We start from the raw sequence: 20,198 nt of genomic DNA on the forward strand, positions 1-20,198 counted from the left end.
CTAGATGCTAAAATTAAAAAAAAAAAAAATAGGTCATTGTTTCTGATTGAGCACTAGTTGGAAGACCCAGAGGGAAAATTTGACAAGAATTTATGTCTTTTCCAAGGATCCTGTAGCAGCTAGAGAGACAGCTGACTCATTAGAGATATCAGAACACAGACATCTCAGTATTAAAGCTTCCTCCTAAAGCCCTATGCACCAAAGGCCTTTTATGGATAAAGATTGAGCCAAAGAAGAGTATTTACTACTTGATGTCTAGGTTATAATCATTTCAGTGACTTTCATAAAGAGTGAAACGAAGAAAAGATGGTATCAATAGTCATCTCTTCCCATCTGCAAACTTTTCCATTGATTCTCTGCTATCTGCCAGGTGACACGAAGATTCGCTAATATTATAGAGGCCCCAAAACATATGAGAAAGTAGTGAAAGTGTCATGTCCAACTCTTTGCGACTCTATGGGCTACAGCCCACCTGGCTCCTCTGTCCATGGGATTCTCCAGGCAAGAATACTGGAGTACCGGGTAGTCATTCCCTTCTCCAGGGGATCTTCCCGACCCAGGGATCAAACCCAGGTCTCCTGCATTATAGGCAGATTCTTTCCATTCTGAGCCACAGGGAAGCCCAAGGAAACTAAAAAGCATGCCTGACCTCCTGTGCTCTGAGCTACACATAGCATGCTTTTTCTGTACCAGAGCAGAGCCTTAAGTCATCCCCCCTGGTAACTGAGGCTAGGATTTGGAGACCCCAAGCTCAACTTTGTTTAAAAACAAGCTATAAAAGAACCTAGTGGCTCATTTTTAAAAGTGGTTCAATCTTCTAATTATTGTCATCAACATAAACAAAGGCAAGGGAAATATAAGGAGAAATTAATACTGGTAGTTAGGAAGCTTCAACATTCATCATTCTTAGGCCTGATGGCTCAGATGGTAGAGAATCTGCCTGCAATGCAGGAGACAGGGTTGCGATCCCTGGGTCAGGAAGATCTCCTGGAGAAAGGGATGGCTAGCCATTCCAGGATTCTTGCCTGGAGAGTTCCATGGACAGAGGAGCCTGGTGGGCTGCAGTCCAGGGGTCACAAAGAGTCGGACGTGACTAAGTGACTAACATTTTCACTTTCATTCTTAGGTCAAGGGGAAGAATTTTTTTAGGTTATGCCTCACAGGAAAAGCTTTTGTCTTCCCAGCACAAAGCATATAAACTCTTTCTGTCATGGAGACACAATTCACATTCACACACAGGCATACCACATCCACACATAGACCCATGTACATGCACGCGCGCGCACACACACACACACACACATACATACCTGCAGTTCACAAGAGAAGATGCACCACACTCCATTTATATAAGAACATGAGCTAGTTTTCAGAATACATTAGAAGTATGAAAACCTGCTTTTAGAATATACTTAAAAAAGACTCCACGGAAAATCTGAACTTTGAACAAATGCAATGAGAGGTCCTAAGAATCTTCTACAATATTTATTAAACTCTTGCCCAGGGAAACAACTGCTTCACATATATCTCATGGGGGCACGAATGATAGGAAAGACAGAAAAGCAGACAAGAAAAGACCAACCACACTGATGGTGAAAAAAAGACAATACAGACCAAAGCAAGGATACTTTTTTCCCTTTGTGAGTCCTGCTTGATGGTCTCACCAATTCCCTTTTGAGAAGTTATTAGGAGTTATGACATGGTGTACACTGAATATGTTTTATAAATTATTGCATGGGCTTTATAAGATTAAGAATAAATAAAGTCCTATTGAAGATAGATTCAGAGGTCAGGCAACTCCAGTCAATCATTTCCATCAAGATTCCAGTGGTTGAAAAAGATATGATGCTATTATGGTATATATCAATAGTATGTTAAAATTACTTATATATCAGAGTAATCTAGATATTACTAACCCATCTTCCTAGTCACAAAGATAACTGGACTTAACTGAGTAATTTAACAAAAATGGCAGCAACCTTTAGTGTTATGAATTTATTCCCTGTAGATTATAGCAGAGCAAGTGAGGAAATGGAATAAAATTTGCATGATCAGTTTCGCCACTAGGAGATCTGGCTTTTACAGCCCTTCAGTTGTATAGAATGGTGATGGAGAAAAGATAGACACAGTTTTCACTTGCCAAGTCGACTCCCATTAACCCAGGTGAGTTTCTCTACCCCAGGTAGAGCAGATAGGAGAGGGCATTGCAGCACCATGAATTTTTTTTTTTATTTTTTAATTTAGATGCACTGAGCTATCACCAACTGCAAACTTGAGAAGGCTGTGGTTTAACTCCAGCCATAACAAAAATATGAAACTCTATATTCTACAGAATGAATTTAGTGAAAGCAGAAGTGATTCAAAAGCTAGAGTCAAGACACCTTTTCTTAAAGGATTTAAGATGACAGCCAGCAGAACTTGGGTGAGCGAAATTTGATTTGGCGGTATACAGACTCCATATTTTCTGTGTATTTGGTACCAGTGCTCACTCTGCCTCTGAAAGGTGAAGGTGTAGTTTCTGGCTCGGGCAATTTGAAACCATAATTATTTCATCTTATTCTTCCTGGGGTGAGTCACAGGCGAGGAGGACAAGAGCAAAATATCCAGAGACAGGCGGTTTCAATGGTGTGGTTTCAACAACGACTATTCCAGAGATCTCACGGCAGGTCCTATTATTGTGATCCATCCTGCTTATTACAAAGTTTGGAAAGTCAATATGCGCACTGAAAATACTGGCTCAGAAACTCAACCAAAGTTTCCTCAACCTCTCTGACCCTTGGTTGAGCAATTTAATCAAATGTATCAGAACGGACAGCTGTAGTTCCCTTCTCACTCTGAAAATAAGGAGCCCAAGAGTCTGTGAGTTTCTCCAACAGATGAGACACCTCCTTTGTTGACAGATAAGCCCTTCCAGCTGCTTTTCACAATATGAAATAGATTGGACCGGCAGCTCTTGAGGCATAATAGCCGCTTTTAACATTAGGAGAGGCGCACAATTTGGAAGCTCAGTTCAGTTCAGTTCAGTCGCTCAGTCGTGTCCAACTCTTTGCAACCCCATGAACCACAGCACGCCAGGCCTCCCTGTCCATCACCAACTCCCGGAGTTCACTCAAACTCATGCCCATCGAGTCGGTGATGCCATCCAGCCATCTCATCCTCTGTCATCCCCTCTCCTCCTGCCTCCAATCCCTCCCAGCATCAGGGGCTTTTCTAATGAGTCAGCTCTTTGCATGAGGTGGCCAAAGTATTGGAGTTTCAGCTTCAGCATCAGTCCTTCCAATGAACACCCAGGACTGATTTTCAGGATGGACTGGTTGGATCTCCTTGCATTTGGAAGCTCACAGCGTTTCATTTCAGTGTTTGGCACTGCTCCTTACCTAGCCATCCAACAAATGAAAACAGGACACTGCTTCACACTCCGGAGAGCAAGTAATGTTCACCTATTTGCATGACACTCACTGAGTAGCCTAATTAATTACCTGTGGGCGGCAGATTACATGCAGTCATGTTAGTCAGTTAAATAGGCATTGATTGTATTGACGCATACTCTGAAAATATGATTTTTTTTTTTTTTTTGGGGGGGTGGAAGTTAAGGTGGCTTTCTGTTTCATGTTTGGATGTTTTGTATTTATGCTTTATTTGGCGGATACAATTTCAAACTTTCTATAAGCAAAAGTAAACAAAATGTGGTACCCAATGTAAATCAGAATCATGGACTAATTGTCACAAACTTCTGAAAGGCAAATGATAACTGTTAGGTTAGAATTTTCCAAAGGCAGTGTCAGGATCCATGTTCATCATTCAGACTTCCGAAATCATCAGTGGTTCTTGCATGATACCTGCCAAGGGATATTCTTTGTTCATTATAAATTTTTTAGACAGGTCTCCTAAGGGCTGTGTATGATACAAGAATACTTATTATGGGGTTTCAGCTTATGAGCTGTCATTATAATACCTTAGTAAGTTTCTCTTACTACCTTATATTTACTTCTAATTTCATCTCAAAGATTACTGGATAAATATTTTTATACTCACCTCCAAACAGATTTTTTAATATCAGATTTCGTAGAAAGAGAACCCATTAAATCTTTAGGGCACAAATGCACAAAGAAATAAGCAAAAGACTATCAAACATCCCCCCATCCCCAGATCACTGCTAATAATTTTATAATAAGAGTATGTATGCCTCAGACACCAGAAGCCTCATGGAAGAAAAGGCTTCATAGAATGCCGCCCTGATTCTGATAAATTAGACAAAAAGAGAGAGACCACGGCTACATGAGCATCAGTGACGCTGGTGAGAATTATAAAAACTTAAAAAAAAAAAAAATCTTCTTCCCATGGCACATGCATTTCTGACTTTTTTGAAAGGTTAGAGCTATATGAGACCTGGAATCAAAACCTGATGTGACCTACATAAAAGAAACGCTGGTTCCCTAATTAAACCAAGCTGTGGCTGCAGGCTCGGCAAAGAGCTGCCAAAAAATCATCCAATCAATTTTTCGACTATCCTCGAGGAATGTGGCGCGGAGGCCGAGGGCGGAGAGGCAGAAAGATGAGTGTGAGGGTGCGGGGCCGGCGAACCTCCTCCTTACACACGCTCCTGCCGAGGCACCGCTTCTCCGGCGCAGAAACCCAGGGTGGAAGGGGTCACGTGGAGGTGGGGGCTGGGAAACGAGGGGACCGGCAGGGCTGGAGGAGAAAAACAGACTAAATGTTTTAACAGCTGCCCCTTTTTTCTTCACTTATTTTGCCCACGGATCTGATTTCCTTCTGAAGGGGTGGGCTTTCCAGGGGCCCCGGCTCTGCTCAGCAGGGGTTGTTTACTCTTGAGAAGCAGGGCCTCTTTCCCTGTTTATAAAAGTGCTTGTTTTTGAGGAGAGGGAAGGGGTGGTGAGAAGAAAATGGAATATTTTAGAGTTCATATGGAAGCAAAACTAGTCGGAGAAAATGCAGTTCGTCTGAATTTTAAGTAGACAGTGGCAACAAATGAAAGAAAAAAAACTCACATTCTTCCTCTCGAATTTTTGACAGGAAAATGGTTCTCCAGGAAAGATGGAATGTCGTTCCCATGTAACTTCCTCTTTCATTTTGGTTCCTCGGTGATGCAGAAGACATGTTAATTGAGAAGGATTAGAAAAACAATTCAGCTGCTAAAATTGGAGGCAAGTAACTTGCAGAGAAGCAATAAAACAAATGGCAAGGGTGCTTTCTGTGAGCCAAACATTCAGGGCTGCCAATATCGGATAAAGGGCAAATTCTACGTGAAAAGAGCAGTTATTTATTTTCCTTGCAGAATCTTCTTGAATCTAGCATTTGGGTCTTGCCATAGAGTATTTCACCACACAAAACATTTCATGATGGATGCTGTCTCTCCCTGACTTACTTCATAACGACCATCTCACTGAAACACTGGAGGAGCCTCCGTTAGCACGTACATTGGTTTATTCCACGAGACACATAAATTCTCCTTTTGAGGACGTGGAGCCACCAAATGTAAACCGTAATTGCAGCCAAGTCTCAATTATTCGAGCAAATGTTGGAAGGCTGGCCGAAAGTTGCTGCAAAAGGCACACCCTTGTCAGACTTTATTTCAGCTTGTATTCACGACCTGCACCACCCTGGCTCACCCCTCTCCAGCCCCAGGCCGGGTTTCTGCATTCTGTCTCCTGTTCACACTCAGTCTTTCTCCACCTAAGGCTCACCTCACCTCCTCCAGTGTTTCTAAGCATCTATCCAGTCTTATCATTTCTACGCCAGGCTCACTTTTGCAAAGAAGGCATCTCTCTGTCACCACCCTTCCACTGCCAGCTCTGAGACCTTACATCCTTTATATTCTGTGCTGCACAGAATATAAAGCTTTGTTTCTATCTGTCTTCAATTGTCCCAGATTTGGTTTCCTGCATCCTATTTCCCCAGTCAGTTACAAACACCTTGTGGAAAAGAATAGCTGACATTTTTCTCTGAAAAGTTGAAAGATTCTTTAGTGTGGTGCTAAATTTTCCAGTTTCCCCAAACTATCCCAGTTTCAACATTGAAAGACCCATGTTCCAGGAAACTGCCCCATCCCCTGGCAAGCTGGGCTGGCTGGTCACCCCATCAGATAATACAGGTAAAAAAAAATTGTGTTTGATTGTGGAAACAATGAATAATTAAATGTTTTCATTAAACAGAGAAACCAAAAGTGGTCATTAAATGAATTAAAATATGGCAGAGAAACATACTATTCAATATACACATTTTGCATAGATCTATTCCACATGAAATATATAAAAAGAAGAAGAAGAGAAAGGATTTCCCTGTAGCTCAAACAGCAAAGAAACTGCCAGCAATTCAGGAGACCCAGGTTCGATCCCTGGGTTGGGAAAATCCTCTAGAGAAGGAAATGGCAATGCACTCCAGTGTTCTTGCTTGGAGAATCCCATAGACAGAGAAGCCTGGAGGACTGCAGTTCATGGGGTCACAAAGAGTTGGACACGACTGAGCGACCAACACTTATTGCTACGTCTACGAATAAGAAAAAGATGATTAATATAAACTGTAGAGGCAGACTGACTTGTGTAAAGCTCTTCTTTATTCGATTTCTCTCCTGGCCAATAGAAACAGTGCTAAGGAAGACAATATCATCCTACAGGCTTCCGTCCTGCAGGATAAACATGCCTGAAGTTTCAGCTGAAAATCAGACATTGAGTCCTGAGTCCTGGTCACTTTAGTCTGTATCTCATCAGTCTGCCTTTTGTCTTTTCTCCTGCTGTCTTAATCTCAGTGTTTCTGAGTATTGTTATCGCCATAAGCTTGCTAGGTATGTGTTAGTCCCAGGGTCTGTTCAGAGCTTTTATAAAAACTCCCAAGACATGATAAGTTTTACTGACAGTATTACTCTGGGAAGTTACTTACACTTGGTAGACTTTATTAATTTTTCTAGTTATGTGATCAATAATAATAGAGTAATCATATATATATATATGTATTATATATATAAGTACAATGTTTTATGTTTATATTATATAAAATGATTTATATATTAAAAATACAGTTTTAGCAATACAATGAGTTTGTTAAATAATACACTCATAATGTTTTCATCATTTTCTTTTTAAGAAATCCTATTAGGCTCTCAGAAATGTGTGGTGGAGTTGGGCAGGTGCAGGCAAAGATAAGAAAGACCCTTCCCCTGCCCTCAAGGGGCTCATAAGTAGTTGGAGGAGGTGGATGCAAACACTGACAAGGGATGGGCCCCAAGGCAGGATGGGAAGATCACTGAGAAGGTAGGACAGAGACTGTGAGTAGGAAGCTGGAGGATAATTTTGATGAGCAATCTTGGGGAAAAACAAAAGAGCTGGTTAGACACTAAGCAAAAGGTATTTATGGCAAAGAGAACCTCATGAGTAGACAGATGAATGAAGTCACAGAAGCAAGGGAATGGAGATATATGCGTGCCTCGATGGTAGGGAAGGAAGAAGAACCCAGGGCACGTAGGAGACAGGGGGCAGCGCTGTAACTGGAAAGGCAGGCCAGGTCTAGAATCAGAGCAGCAGAGTCTGTGCTTGGGCTCCGCTGTGTCCGAGTCTCTGTGACCTCACAGATGTAACCCGTCATCCTCCTCTGTCCATGGGATTTTCCAGACCACAATGCCAGAATGGGTTGCTATTTCCCCCTCCGGGGGATCTTCCTGACCTCAGGACTGAACCTGCGTCTCCTACGTCTCTTGCACTGGCAGGCGGATTCTTTACCACTGGGCCACCTGGGAAGCCCTCAGACCATCACAGGAGGTTATTAATGTTAGTTGAGCTTTCACTGGAAGTCAGATATTGTACTAGTAATGTGCAGGAGTTATTTTATTTAATGCTTATTAAACCCTAAGGTAGGGGCTTCCCTGGTAGTTCAAATGGTAAAAGAATATGCCTGCAATGCAAGAGACCTGGGTTCGATCCCTGGGTCAGGAAGATCCCCTGGAGAAGGGAATGGCAACCCACTCTAGTATTTTTGCCAGAAGAATTCCATGGACAGAGGAGGCTGGTGGGGTCACAAAGAGTTGGACACAACTGAGTGACTAACACTTACATTTTCAAACCCTAAGGTAGTTATTTTTAATCCTCATTTTACAGATGACAAAACAGATTTAGAGAAGAAAAATATACAGCCACAATCACACAGCTAAAAACAAAAATGCCACAAAGCCAAGTTAAACCCCAGATCTGCCAGCCTCCAAATTCAAGCAAACTGAGCTCTTTCCATTTCCCCACATGATTTGGGCTTTATTAGAGATGCAGGAAGTTGTCACAGTGATGGGGAAGTCAAAGGACCAAGAGGGTTATCTGAATTCTTGTAGGGGATGCATTGTCAGGTGCAGAGGCTGAAGATATAGGGGCAAGAGTAATGAAGATGAGAACCAAGCCAGAACTGAAAAAAGAAAAACACTAGAGAGCTAGTTCAGAGGTGGATCCTACATAGCTAAGCCATTGGGTTAATTGGTCACACATCATGAATGATTCCAAAAAACAGCCTGCAAGAACGCTGCTATCATCTGTCACAGACGCAGTGTATTGGACTTACTGGAATATGGAAAACGGGCTGTAACCCTTCTCCTTAAACATCTGCAGATGTTTAAGTACACAAATCATAGTTAGGAAAATCATTTTGCTTCTGTTGAACAGCAGAACATTGTCTTTCAATTGAACAGTGACATGAACATTTATTGTGTGTAAGACAGTTATAAATTGAGTCTCATCCATGCTAAACTCTGTGTCCTTGTATTTTTACCAGCTTTAAGGATCTTTAATCCAGTCTGTAACTCTATGGCTAATGCAAAGTCTCATTTTCATAAACGAGGGTAGAATCTGTGGCAATGGATTTAAGAGGCAATTATTTAAAGACCAAAAACATGGTATGGTTTCTTATCTTTTTTGAAGCGAGTACTGTGAAAATTTGATTTTTGATCCTGCAAAGGGAGATGGAGGGCCATCCAAAATAAAATAAGACAAATGCTTTAAATTTTCAGCATATTGGAAGGATACAACTGAAAGAATAGTAGAACCAGCATTAAAATGAATAAACTAAACCTAAATATTGGAGGAACTATCTTAACATCGAGAACCGTTTACCCTTTAGCAGAAATCTGTCAGAACAGTTTTAATCATGGGCTTCAAAATTAGATTGGGTCAAGGAGGAGAAATAATCATAGTACAATAATATTCCATCTGACAAAGAGCAGATGGCTGCACTGGTCTCCAGTGGGTGTCTGCTCTTCCCTATGACTAAGCAATGTTTACATATAGACATAATGGTCTTTTCTGAGCCTAATAATGATGATAATAGTGATAATAACCCTAATTTATTAGACACCAATTATATGTGAGGCACTGTACCAGCTACAACACATACATTCTCTCACTTTATCTTTAAAACAATCCTCTGATGAAGGCACGCTGTCTCCATTTTGCAAGATAAGTACATGAGTTTAAGAAGCTTCAGAAACTCTCCCAATGTCACACCGCACAAAAAGCGGCATATTTGGAATTATAACACAGACTTAGCAGATCCCATCTACAGTCCATGTCCTATGCTAGGAACTCTCAGTCCTGCGTGGCAGAATCATCTGGGGAGCTTTTACAAAAATTTCAGTCCTCAAGCCTCCCTCCTAGAGATTCTGATTTAATTGGTTTGGACTGGGACCAAGTATATATATATTTTTAATTTCCCTGGGTAATTATAATGGGCAGTCCTTGTGATAGTAGTGTACCATATACTACCACCCAAAGCATAATGAAACTCTGAGAAGAGAATTTGAAGAAAAAATGTAACCTTATGTTCATTTCTTTCATCCACACCCACCCCCAACCACACACCTCATTTTCAGATCACTGTCCTCAATAGAAAAGTTTTAACTCTCAGATTTAGATGGAATAGACTTCAAGGTCACAGATAATATTCAAGCTAAGTATTCAAAGAGAAGTCTTCATAGAGAAGACCAGGGTATTAGGCATCAATATGTGTTGATGAAGTTTCTCCAGTATTTTTCAATGCAGAATCCTAGGCAAACTTTCTTCTGCACAGGAAAAGTGGTTAGCAGCTACATACATTTTTTTTTTATCTTACCCCATAAAAATTTGCCTTATGTATGTCTGAACCATCTCTCAGGCTTGCTCTACAAGAGATGCAAAACTATGAACCAAAGGCTAAGGGGTTGAGGAGAATGATCCAGAGGACACAGCCTTGTAGGGGGTGGAGGGAGGTCAAAATGGCAGTGACAATGATCAGGAACAAGGCCAGGACCCTAAGCTCTAAGAAGATCCGACCATACTTTTTGCTGTCAGCATTGTCGAGAGCTTTTCTGCTGCTCTAGCCAGAGACGAATCATCATGGATAAGTCCATTTTAGTTTGTTTTTAAGCCTCCATTCCTCTCTAGTGCCAGAGGCACTCGCAGTCTTTACTCGCCTTCTTTGTTCCTTCAGCCCCTCCACACTTTTTTTTGTCCTCTTTAAACCCAACCCACAAACACATCCTGCCTACACCTGTGCATTTCTAGACTACAAGACACGCCCAGGCAGTTGAAAAATTGGAGGGATAGAGCTATGGAAGTTTTCACATCGCTTCACGATGAGTCTGGTTCTTTCTTCTATGCAGGCGCTTCCCTGCCCATCAAGGGTGTGAAGGGGAAAATCCAGAAAGGGGACCCCTCTCACGGCCTTTGGACAGGTGGACACGTGGCCAAGAAAGTGAGGCATCCCAGGAGCTCTACGAGAGTCTGAAAGCATGGCTTTGTCCCATGACAGACACGACTGGAATCTGAGGCACCAGGACTAACCCCACCCGTCCTCACAGGGATTCCTTCACCCAGAAAAGGGCCTGATGTTTCATTCAAGTGGACTCAGACTTTAAGTGGAAATGCTCAGGAGAAAAGCATGAACAGGATATGAGGAACATGAAGTTTGGAAACAGAGTTTATACTTGAACCAGGCTGTGTAATTTATCTGCTCTATGGCCTTGAAAAATGTATTTAAATTCTCAAAGTCTCATTTTCCTCATCAGTTAAAATGGAAATAGAAGCATAACATGCTTTAATGGTTTAATGCTGGAACGGGGTGATTCAAAAAGATATGCCTATAAAACGATCAGCATAGTCCCTGTTCGTTTGCATGAAATACATTTATTGAAAACCTCACTGAGGCAGGCATGACTTTAGGTGCTTCAGACACAGCAGTGGGTGAAACAGACAAAACTCTATTCCCCTGGGATGCTTCAGTTCAGTTCAGTTCAGTCGCTCATTCGTGTCCAACTCTTTGCAACCCCATGAACCACAGCACGCCAGGCCTCCCTGTCCATCATCAACTCCTGGAGTTTACTCAAACCCATGTCCATCGAGTCAGTGATGCCATCCAGCCATCTCATCCTCTGTCCTCCCCTTCTCCTCCTGCCCCCAGTCCCTCCCAGCATCAGGGTCTTTTCCAATGAGTCAACTCTTCGCATCAGGTGGCCAAAGTACTGGAGTTTCAGCTTCAGCCTCAGTCCTTCCAATGAACACCCAGGACTGATCTCCTTCAGGATGGACTGGTTGGATCTCCTTGCAGTCCAAGGGACTCTCAAGAGTCTTCTCCAACACCACAGTTCAAAAGCATCAATTTTTTGGCACTCATCTTTCTTCACAGTCCAACTCTCACATCCATACATGACCACTGGAAAAACCAGAGCCTTGATTAGATGGACCTTTGTTGGCAAAGTAATGTCTCTGCTTTTTAATATGCTATCTAGGTTGGTCATAACTTTCCTTCCAAGGAGTAAGTGTCTTTTAATTCTAGTAAAGGAAGACAGTGATGAACAAAACAAAGAAATAAAAGGTACTGAACATTAACAGACTCAGAGACTTGGAAAGCAGACTTCTGGTCACCATTACCAAAGGGGGAAACCTGGGGGAAGGGATAAATGAAGAGTTTGAGTAACATACACACACTTCTATATATAAAATAAACTCACTATACAGTCCTTGTAGATTGTCTATTTTATAAAGAGATAATATGTAAAATATACAGGGAACTCGGAGAAGGCAATGGCACCCCACTCCAGTCCTCTTGCCTGGAGAATCCCATGGACGGAGGAGCCTGGTGGGCTGCAGTCCATGGGGTCGCTAAGAGTCGGACACGACTGAGCAACTCCACTTTCATGTTTCACTTTCATGCACTGGAGAAGGCAATGGCAGCCCCCTCCAGTGCTCTTGCCTGGAGAATCCCAGGGACGGGGGAGCCTGGTGGGCTGCCATCTATGGGGTCGCACAGGGTCGGACATGACTGAAGCGACTTAGCAGCAGCACTAGCATAGTACTTAGTAATCTGTAATAACCTATATGGGAAAAGCATATGAAAAAGAATGGATACATTTGTATGTATAACTGAGTCACTTTGCTATATCCTTGAAATTAACACTACATTGTGAATCAAATACACTCCAAAATAAAATAAAAATTGAAATTTTATAAAAGGTTCTGCATGTCAAGTACAGAGTAAAATACATCCTATGTCTAATATACAGAAAGTTTTCATCAAACATTACTGATAAAAATTTATGTATAATATCTCATCCTATCAAGACACATGTTAGGTAAAGATGTGAAGTATTTTTCACAGAACCCCATTCGTTATAGAAGCTTGAGTAATGAATTAAGCTTGGCATGGAGAAATGGCGCATCTTCTGAACTTTTAAGGAAATGATTGAGCCCCAAACCCAAGGTTTGGTAATGTTGAATCAGCTCTTCAATTGATGTCACTAAGAGGAACCCCATGTGTAACTTTGCTGAAGCTACTTCTCAAAGCACATAGAAGTCTTTGGAGTAAGGCCATCTAGAACCACTTCCTAGCTCTAAGGGACTCCATCACTATTTCTGCTTGAGCTACAGAGAGAGGTGAGCAGCTAATATCATGTGTGTTCTGTTCAACGGCATTCCTTACCCATTTCTGTAAAGACCTCCCACATTTCTAAGGCTTTTAAAGCTTTATCTCATCAGTGAATGTTACCTTGTCTCCATCACCTCCATAAATGGATGACCATTACACCAAACACTGCCCTAATCCTTTGCATGACTCTGAAAAGTCGTTTTTGTAAGCTAGTAATAAACAATCTATTTTCCACTTAAAAATCAAATGTCATTGTTTCCATAAGCACTGGCTGTGTGAATGCAGCTGATTCCCTATAGAGTCAGAACAATGTTTATGAAACGAAATGACCCCTAAAAAGCCACGGTTCAGGGCATCATGGAAACATAAGCTAGTCATATACAAACAAGCTGGGAACTTTTCTGCCTCAGAAAGCCTCTACAGGAAACACTAAATCTGCTGCGAGGTTTCAGCAGTTAGCCTGGCAGGCTGCAGCACGCACTGCCCTGCTGTTGCTGGCAGTATCGTGCACTTTCTTGTTGGCAGAGCCCTAAGGAGGATGCTAGCAGCCAAGCAGGTTTGAGCGATGAAACTATGAGTTCATGTTAAACATAGAATTTATATGAAATGAACCGAGTCGCAGTAAATGGAAAAGATTTACCACTTGGGAAGGAACTGCATGTCTTAGTCTTATTTTTTTCCCCAATATTAGCTCTCTAAATGTTTATAACTTGATTCTTTTCCCATGTACCATATACCTACTCCCACTCTCTCTTCTCAATACTATACTGTCTCAACTCACGTCTTCACTGCCTCCTTTGCTGGGCAGGCGATATCTCTGTACTTTTTATCACTAAAACTAATTAAATCTGGGAGGGGCAGCAGAGCATGGTGATGAAACAGAGCATTTAAAGCAGGAAAGACTTGCACTACTTACCAGGTGTGAGACTTTGCGCAAGTTCTTTAAACTACCTAGATCTCAATTTTCTCGTCTATAAAAAGGGTGGGGGGGTGATGATATTTTTTCTTATATCTCGAGAAGACCATGAGATGATGTACAAAGTGTTCAGCATACTTCCTGGCACATGGGACTGATTTAAGAGAGCATGTATTCTCTTTGAAGGATTCAAGTGTAGATGACCGCAGAGGGGATTTCTCTATAGTTCTAAGTAAGCCGGAGGTGTCCATGCGCACACACTTGTCACCGGAAAGCAGCTGCCTAACATCTTTGTGTGTTGCTCACACATTCCATCTGAGTATCTGCCTCTCCATCTTTGTGAATATGAGATTGTGTTGTGGGTATGATCGTGTGAGGATAATTGGATCTAATATAGAATGGATATAATCCCAAATGGCAGTCATTCTGTTCTTTCCTTCCAAGAGCCCCTGTGAATTTTCTGTCCTTATATTATTGTATAGAGACAATGGTTGGGAGTTCCTTTTATATCCTGTTTCTCCTTCCACAGTTCTATCCTTCGTTTGCTGTTAATTTCAGGAAGGATTCATCTTTGTGCTCAGCAAACCACCCTTTCCCTTGCACCCATCCACTAGTTAAGAGCCAACTTTCCAAACAAGATCCAGAAGTCAGCTCGTTCAGGAACAGTCTCTAAGCCAATGGAAAACTGGTTTTAATTATTTTAGATCATTATGTATGTGTGCTCGGTAGGGTCGGTTTTGGTCAACTCTTTGTGACCCTGTGGACTATAACCCACCAGGCTCCTCTGTCCATGGGAGTCTCCAGGAAAGCATGCTGGAATGGGTTGCCATGCCCTCCTCCAGGGGATCTTTTCAACCTGGGGACGTGTCTCCTGCGTCTCCTGCATTACAGGGGGATTTATTACCCACTGTGCCATCTTGGAAGCCCTTAGATCACTATCAAAGGAATCAATGCCAAGAACCTATAAAAGCCATTTGAAATACATGCTTCTGATCCCAGGTGTACCTGTCTTTATCCTCGACTGCAGGTTGAACAATTCCATTTATTTCAAAAATATTTATTTAATACCTGCTTTGTTCACAAATATATTCCTTTAGGACTGCAAGCATATAATGAATGGCTATGGTTACAGAGTGTTATGGCTAGAAGGGACATTATCCCTTTAAATCTCGAATAGGAAGTTCTTTTCTAATAACTCACAGAAAACCAGCTCAAACTAATATAAAGGGGGAAAGTACTTTATTGAATCACAAACTGAAAAGTACAGACGTGGCCTGACTTCAGACATAGCTGAATCCAGACACCAAAATCCAGACTCATTGGAACAAACCCTGATGCTGGGAAGGATTGAAGATGGGAGGAGAAGGGGATGACAGAGGATGAGATGGTTGGATGGCATCACTGACTTGATGGACATCAGTTTAACTAAGCTCTGGGAGTTGGTGATGGACAGGGAAGCCTGGTGTGCTGCAGTCCATGGGGTCCCAAAGAGTTGGACATGACTAAGCAACTGAACTGAACTGAGACACCAAAATAATTATCGTAATAATCATTCTGGCCATTTATTCTCTCTCTCTCCAAACCGTAATTTCATAGCTCTTCTTTCTTTGAGTTGCATTCAGTCTTAAGCAGATTCTTTCCACCTGGTGGAAGAGACGGTCTCTGGCAGCTTTACACTGTTATGATTTTTTCAGCTTATATTTTGGAAATTAAAAAGGGCTCTATTTCCCCTGATTCCATGCAGTTTAAATACTCACACACAGACACAGATACACACACAGACACAGACACACAGACACACACAGACACACACAGACACACACACACACACAGTTTTCCAACCCTGGTTAGTCTTTGCGTTCGGCCCTGGAGCAATCACCCTGCCTGAGGATGTGGAAACCTCTGGAGACCCTGCAGTGGCAAAGCTGGTGGCCATGTGACCCACAGTCTTTCTGGAATGGACTGGGCGAGGGACAATTCTCAAAATAAAAGGAGTCTGGGAAGGTAAAAGGAGGCTGTCTGCTATCCCATTCTTGTGTCTTGTAGGTTCAGGTCGAAGAAAGTGAGTAAACAGCTGCTGACAATCTAAGACTAATGCTCAGGCCTTATGACTCCTTCATTCACATTCTGCTCTTCTTAACAATAAGGGGAGAACAATACAGAAGCACAGAAGGGCTCCACAATGCACAATGAAGTGGTCAATGCAAAAGCCAGACGTGCTTGTGATCAGTCGCTCGGTCATGTCTGACTCTTTGCAACTCTATGGACTATACAGAGCCTGCCAGGCTCCTCTGTCTGTGGGATTCTCCAAGCAAGGATACTGGAGTTGGCTGCCATGCACTCCTCCAGGGGATCTTCCTGACGCAGGGATCGAACACATCTCTTACGTCGTCTGCATTGGCAGGCAGGTTCTTTACCACTTGCATGTACACCACCCTGGTGTAATCCCAACTCTGTGTCCTTGAAAAGGGAGTTAACCGTTCTGTGTCTTGTCTCATCTGCAAAACAGGGAGACTGTGCCTGTTAATCTGCAAGGTTAATCAATGTAAAAGGAACACAAGGGTTAATAAATGTAAAGAGTTTAAAATAGTGTCTGGACAGTAAGTAATATATAAAGTTTGGTTCTTCTTCTTATTATTAAACACTTACTAAAAGCAAAGTACTTTGCACATATATTACGCCATGTAATCTTCACAAAAGCGTAATGTAATAGCCATGATCATTCTCAGTTGACAGAAAAAATATGAGTTCTTGAGAAATGAAACAATTTGCTCAAGATCATACACCTAGGTAGGAAACAGGGTTTGAACTTCTGTCTGTCTGACAACAAACCCTGAGTTTTCACATGATACTAAGTGATAAATGTCATAAGACGGGTTCAAAGAAAGTGCTTTGGGAGACCAAAAAGAGCAATCACAACTAACTAAAGTGTCAAGAAACAACTATTCTTTATATTAGAAGCAACTGAGCCAACTCCTGGCAGATTGTATTTCAATAACTCAATTCACCAAATATTTATTCGAGCACCTAGCCTATCCAAATACAGCAGTGAACATGATTGTTAACAGGTTATAAATGCCAAATTTGAACTGAAGAAGAGTAATAGGGCACTTTAAACAAAAGGTTCTAGATGGAAAGACAAGAGCAGAGGAAAGGGATATGGTGTAAGAGTGACCCGGGGTCGAGGTCACTTGCAGGTCGAGGACTTACAGGATGCTGTATGTTGCGGAGGAGGGACAGAGAGAGTTGGGAAGTGAATAGGTACCACGATATTGTGGAGATGTCACAGATGAGACGTTTGAAGACAGACACCAAAGAAGTAAACCCAGAGGATGGTGACTGAGAAGGATGAAAGAAGCAGAAGGACAATAACGGCCACACACACAAACAAGGGAAAACTCTCCCCACACTCTGCAGATTGGAACGACATGAGTTGATTAGCTTATTGAATGATAGTGAAAGTGAAGGTCGCTCAGTTGTGTCTGACCCTTTGCGACCCCATGGACTATACAGTCCATGGAATTCTCCAGGCCAGGATATCAGAGTGGGTAGCCTTTCCCTTCTCCAGGGGATCTTCCCAACCCCAGGACTGAACCCAAGTCTCGCACTGCAGGCGGATTCTTTACTGTCTGAGGCACAAGGGAAGCCCTATTGAATGACAAGCCTTGTTTGATAAGGAGAAAATTAACATGCTACATTTTGGATAATATCGCAAGATTTCCCCCCCCCCCCCCCGGCAAATTCTCCATTAATGGCATTTCCATTTCCAGAAAAATATCTTTTCTTATTTTTTTTCATACTTTGCATTTGCTTTTGCTCTTCTCATGGAAAAGAGTCTGTACTATCATTAAAACATCTGCAATACCTATTCATAATGTTTTTACAATGAGTAATAAGGAGTAAGTATTTACCATAAGGATCTGTACATAAAATGTTGACAACTTTCACTGTCCCACAGAGTCAAGCTGCTAGGAATTGTGACTTTATACAAAAGAGAAAATGGATGTTGTCATGGTTCCTCATAAGGGTGACATGAAAATAAATGAGGTTTTGGGCAGAAGGATATTTTTCAACTGACAGGTTGAACTCCAGAACACTATTATAAGCAATGAAAACACACTTATGGCCAGAGAAGAAAACTTTTTCAAACACTAAAGTTGTGTGTGTAGAGGTGGGAAGTATGCAAAATAAGAGAGCTGTAGGGGTATCTAACTTAAATTTTAAAACTAAAGCTTTTTAGCACCTGTCCAACTTACATTTTAAAACTAACGTATTTAGCATCCCCCTTCATAGGTTAACAGCCAAGGTCTAGATATGAGAATGTGTTGCATCACTGTACTCTGTTCCTTTCTATTTCTTACATTTCATTAAATATTTAATCCAGAACAACTCCAGGTCATTTGCAAATGAGAAAAATTGAAACTCACAGTGATTAAATAATTCACTTCATATCACACAACAGTTAAGTGACAGTGTCTAAATAAAGACCCAAGTTCTCTGTCCCTAGTCCCCAACCTCAAACTGCTATTCAATTTTTTTTTTATCAATAAATACTTACTTTTTACATCAAGTACTTATGTACTTATGTGTTTCCACATATTTCACATTAATACAAAGTTTGAAAGAAAGATCTATATAACTGCTACTCAAAGTTGCCTGTCTTTGAACTGTTTATTACCAGCATTCCATGAATGGTCAAGAAAGTCCTGTTACATTAAAAAAAAAAAGAAAATCAGGTGAATTAAATGGTGTGCTTAGCAACTTAGTCGATTGACATTCTGGCCCCAACTCCTTACCTCATCCCAAGTCAGTAACAAACACTTCTAGGATTCACACAAATTCTTGGTCCCATATTGAGTGACATTGATATACATTCTTACAGAGCTGACCTGGAAATCTGAATACACTAAAGATTTTGCAGTATCTAAATGACAAGGAGAAAAATGCTCAAATAATCACAATAAATTGTGACACTAGAAGGTTTAGTTTCAAGGACTGACATTAACCTGATTTTCCTTTTGTGCTAAGGAAACACATAGTCCAGGAAAGAGGTTCATCTTCCTTTAGCTGGCAACTTGCTTCTCTTCACATGTGAAGACGCCACTCCCCACCAGCTCCCTGTCCTACGCACTGCCACGCACATTTCACACGGGCCGTGTGCCATTAGCTAGGGGCATGCCATCAGGAGAAAGAGGGAACAATTTTGCCTCAGTGAGATGTCACCTACAATTTTAAGGTGAATTTCAAAAAGGAAGTAGGAGAGAGGGTTTTACGCCAAATGAAAGATTCTGCATGAGGATTTTATTCTCTCTAGCTTTGGGGGGAAATTCCTGAATAATAAATAGAGGAGCAAGGTCACTCACCTTTATAAACTGCCATTGGGCAGAGTGGGTCAAGCACAGAGGTGAAGGTATATAAGAAAGGGAATACTTAGGACTGATTGCAAGCATAATTTATCCTTTGTCTACCGTGCCAGAACATTCCATCAGTTCAAATCAAACACAAAACAAAATTTGTATAATGTAGACACCTGATTAAATTCTTCCCCTGGAGGAGTCTATGAAAATTCTTCAATCTATGTGCCCATGCTAAATACCTTTGGGAATTATAGGAAGACTTTGTTTGGATCCATTTAAACTATGGCATGCCTTTTAGGGAGTATTTCAGGGATTCCTAAAAAATACATTTGATACAATGTAAAATTGATTATGTCTTCCTCCAAATGACACAGAAACTTTTATTCAGCTATTGCCCGGTTGCTATTCTGTACATTTCCAAGACAAATTCTGAAGATGAAATTTTACCTCATTTGGAATATGTACTTTTACTAGATAATTAAAATGGTCACAAAATTCAGGGGCCTCAATCACAGAAGAAACAAGAGCTATGCTACTTAAGGAAGGGAGGAAGGAGAGAGGCCACCTCTGTAATGAATTAACACAGGACTTAATTTGAATTACTATCAAAACTGCTAATATAATGTACCCATAACCAAAAATCACTTCTAAGGGAAACTCTCATTATTTAAATATTTGTTTTACATATCAATGTGTTTAAAACTATGAATCATTAGGTTGGAAATGAGTGAGTAAGGTACAAAATTTCACTTATTCTTGTTCTGATATCAGAATTAATTTATAACAGGTCTATTTACAACCTCTCTCAATCAAGAATGAGGATTTAGGGTAAGTAACAAAATACTGTTGTATATTTTTGTCAACATCTCAGGTTTCAATACAAAAAAACTGCCAGTATTATTCATAATAGAGAAAGAAAACTGGAGGAGTAGTTGAATAAATTACGCTAATATACTAAATGGCATTTTATAGAAGTATAAGATCATACTTGTGCACAGTAAGAAATAGTGGGAAAAAACTTCATAAATAATGTTACT

The 20,198-nt window shown here is 41.1% G+C and overlaps 1 long non-coding RNA gene across 1 annotated transcript; it reads right to left on the reverse strand.

Moving 5' to 3' along the window:
• Positions 1-1,471: 1,471 nt before the first annotated feature.
• Positions 1,472-5,512, reverse strand: LOC139030935 (uncharacterized). The gene is made up of 2 exons (XR_011483378.1): positions 5,010-5,512; positions 1,472-3,839 (listed from the first exon to the last, which is right to left on the reverse strand). It is a non-coding gene; the product is annotated as an uncharacterized lncRNA (long non-coding RNA).
• Between the last annotated feature and the right edge of the window lie 14,686 nt (positions 5,513-20,198).

The sequence above is a fragment of the Odocoileus virginianus genome, chromosome 24, assembly GCF_023699985.2.
Source record: "Odocoileus virginianus isolate 20LAN1187 ecotype Illinois chromosome 24, Ovbor_1.2, whole genome shotgun sequence".
NCBI lineage: Eukaryota > Metazoa > Chordata > Mammalia > Artiodactyla > Cervidae > Odocoileus > Odocoileus virginianus.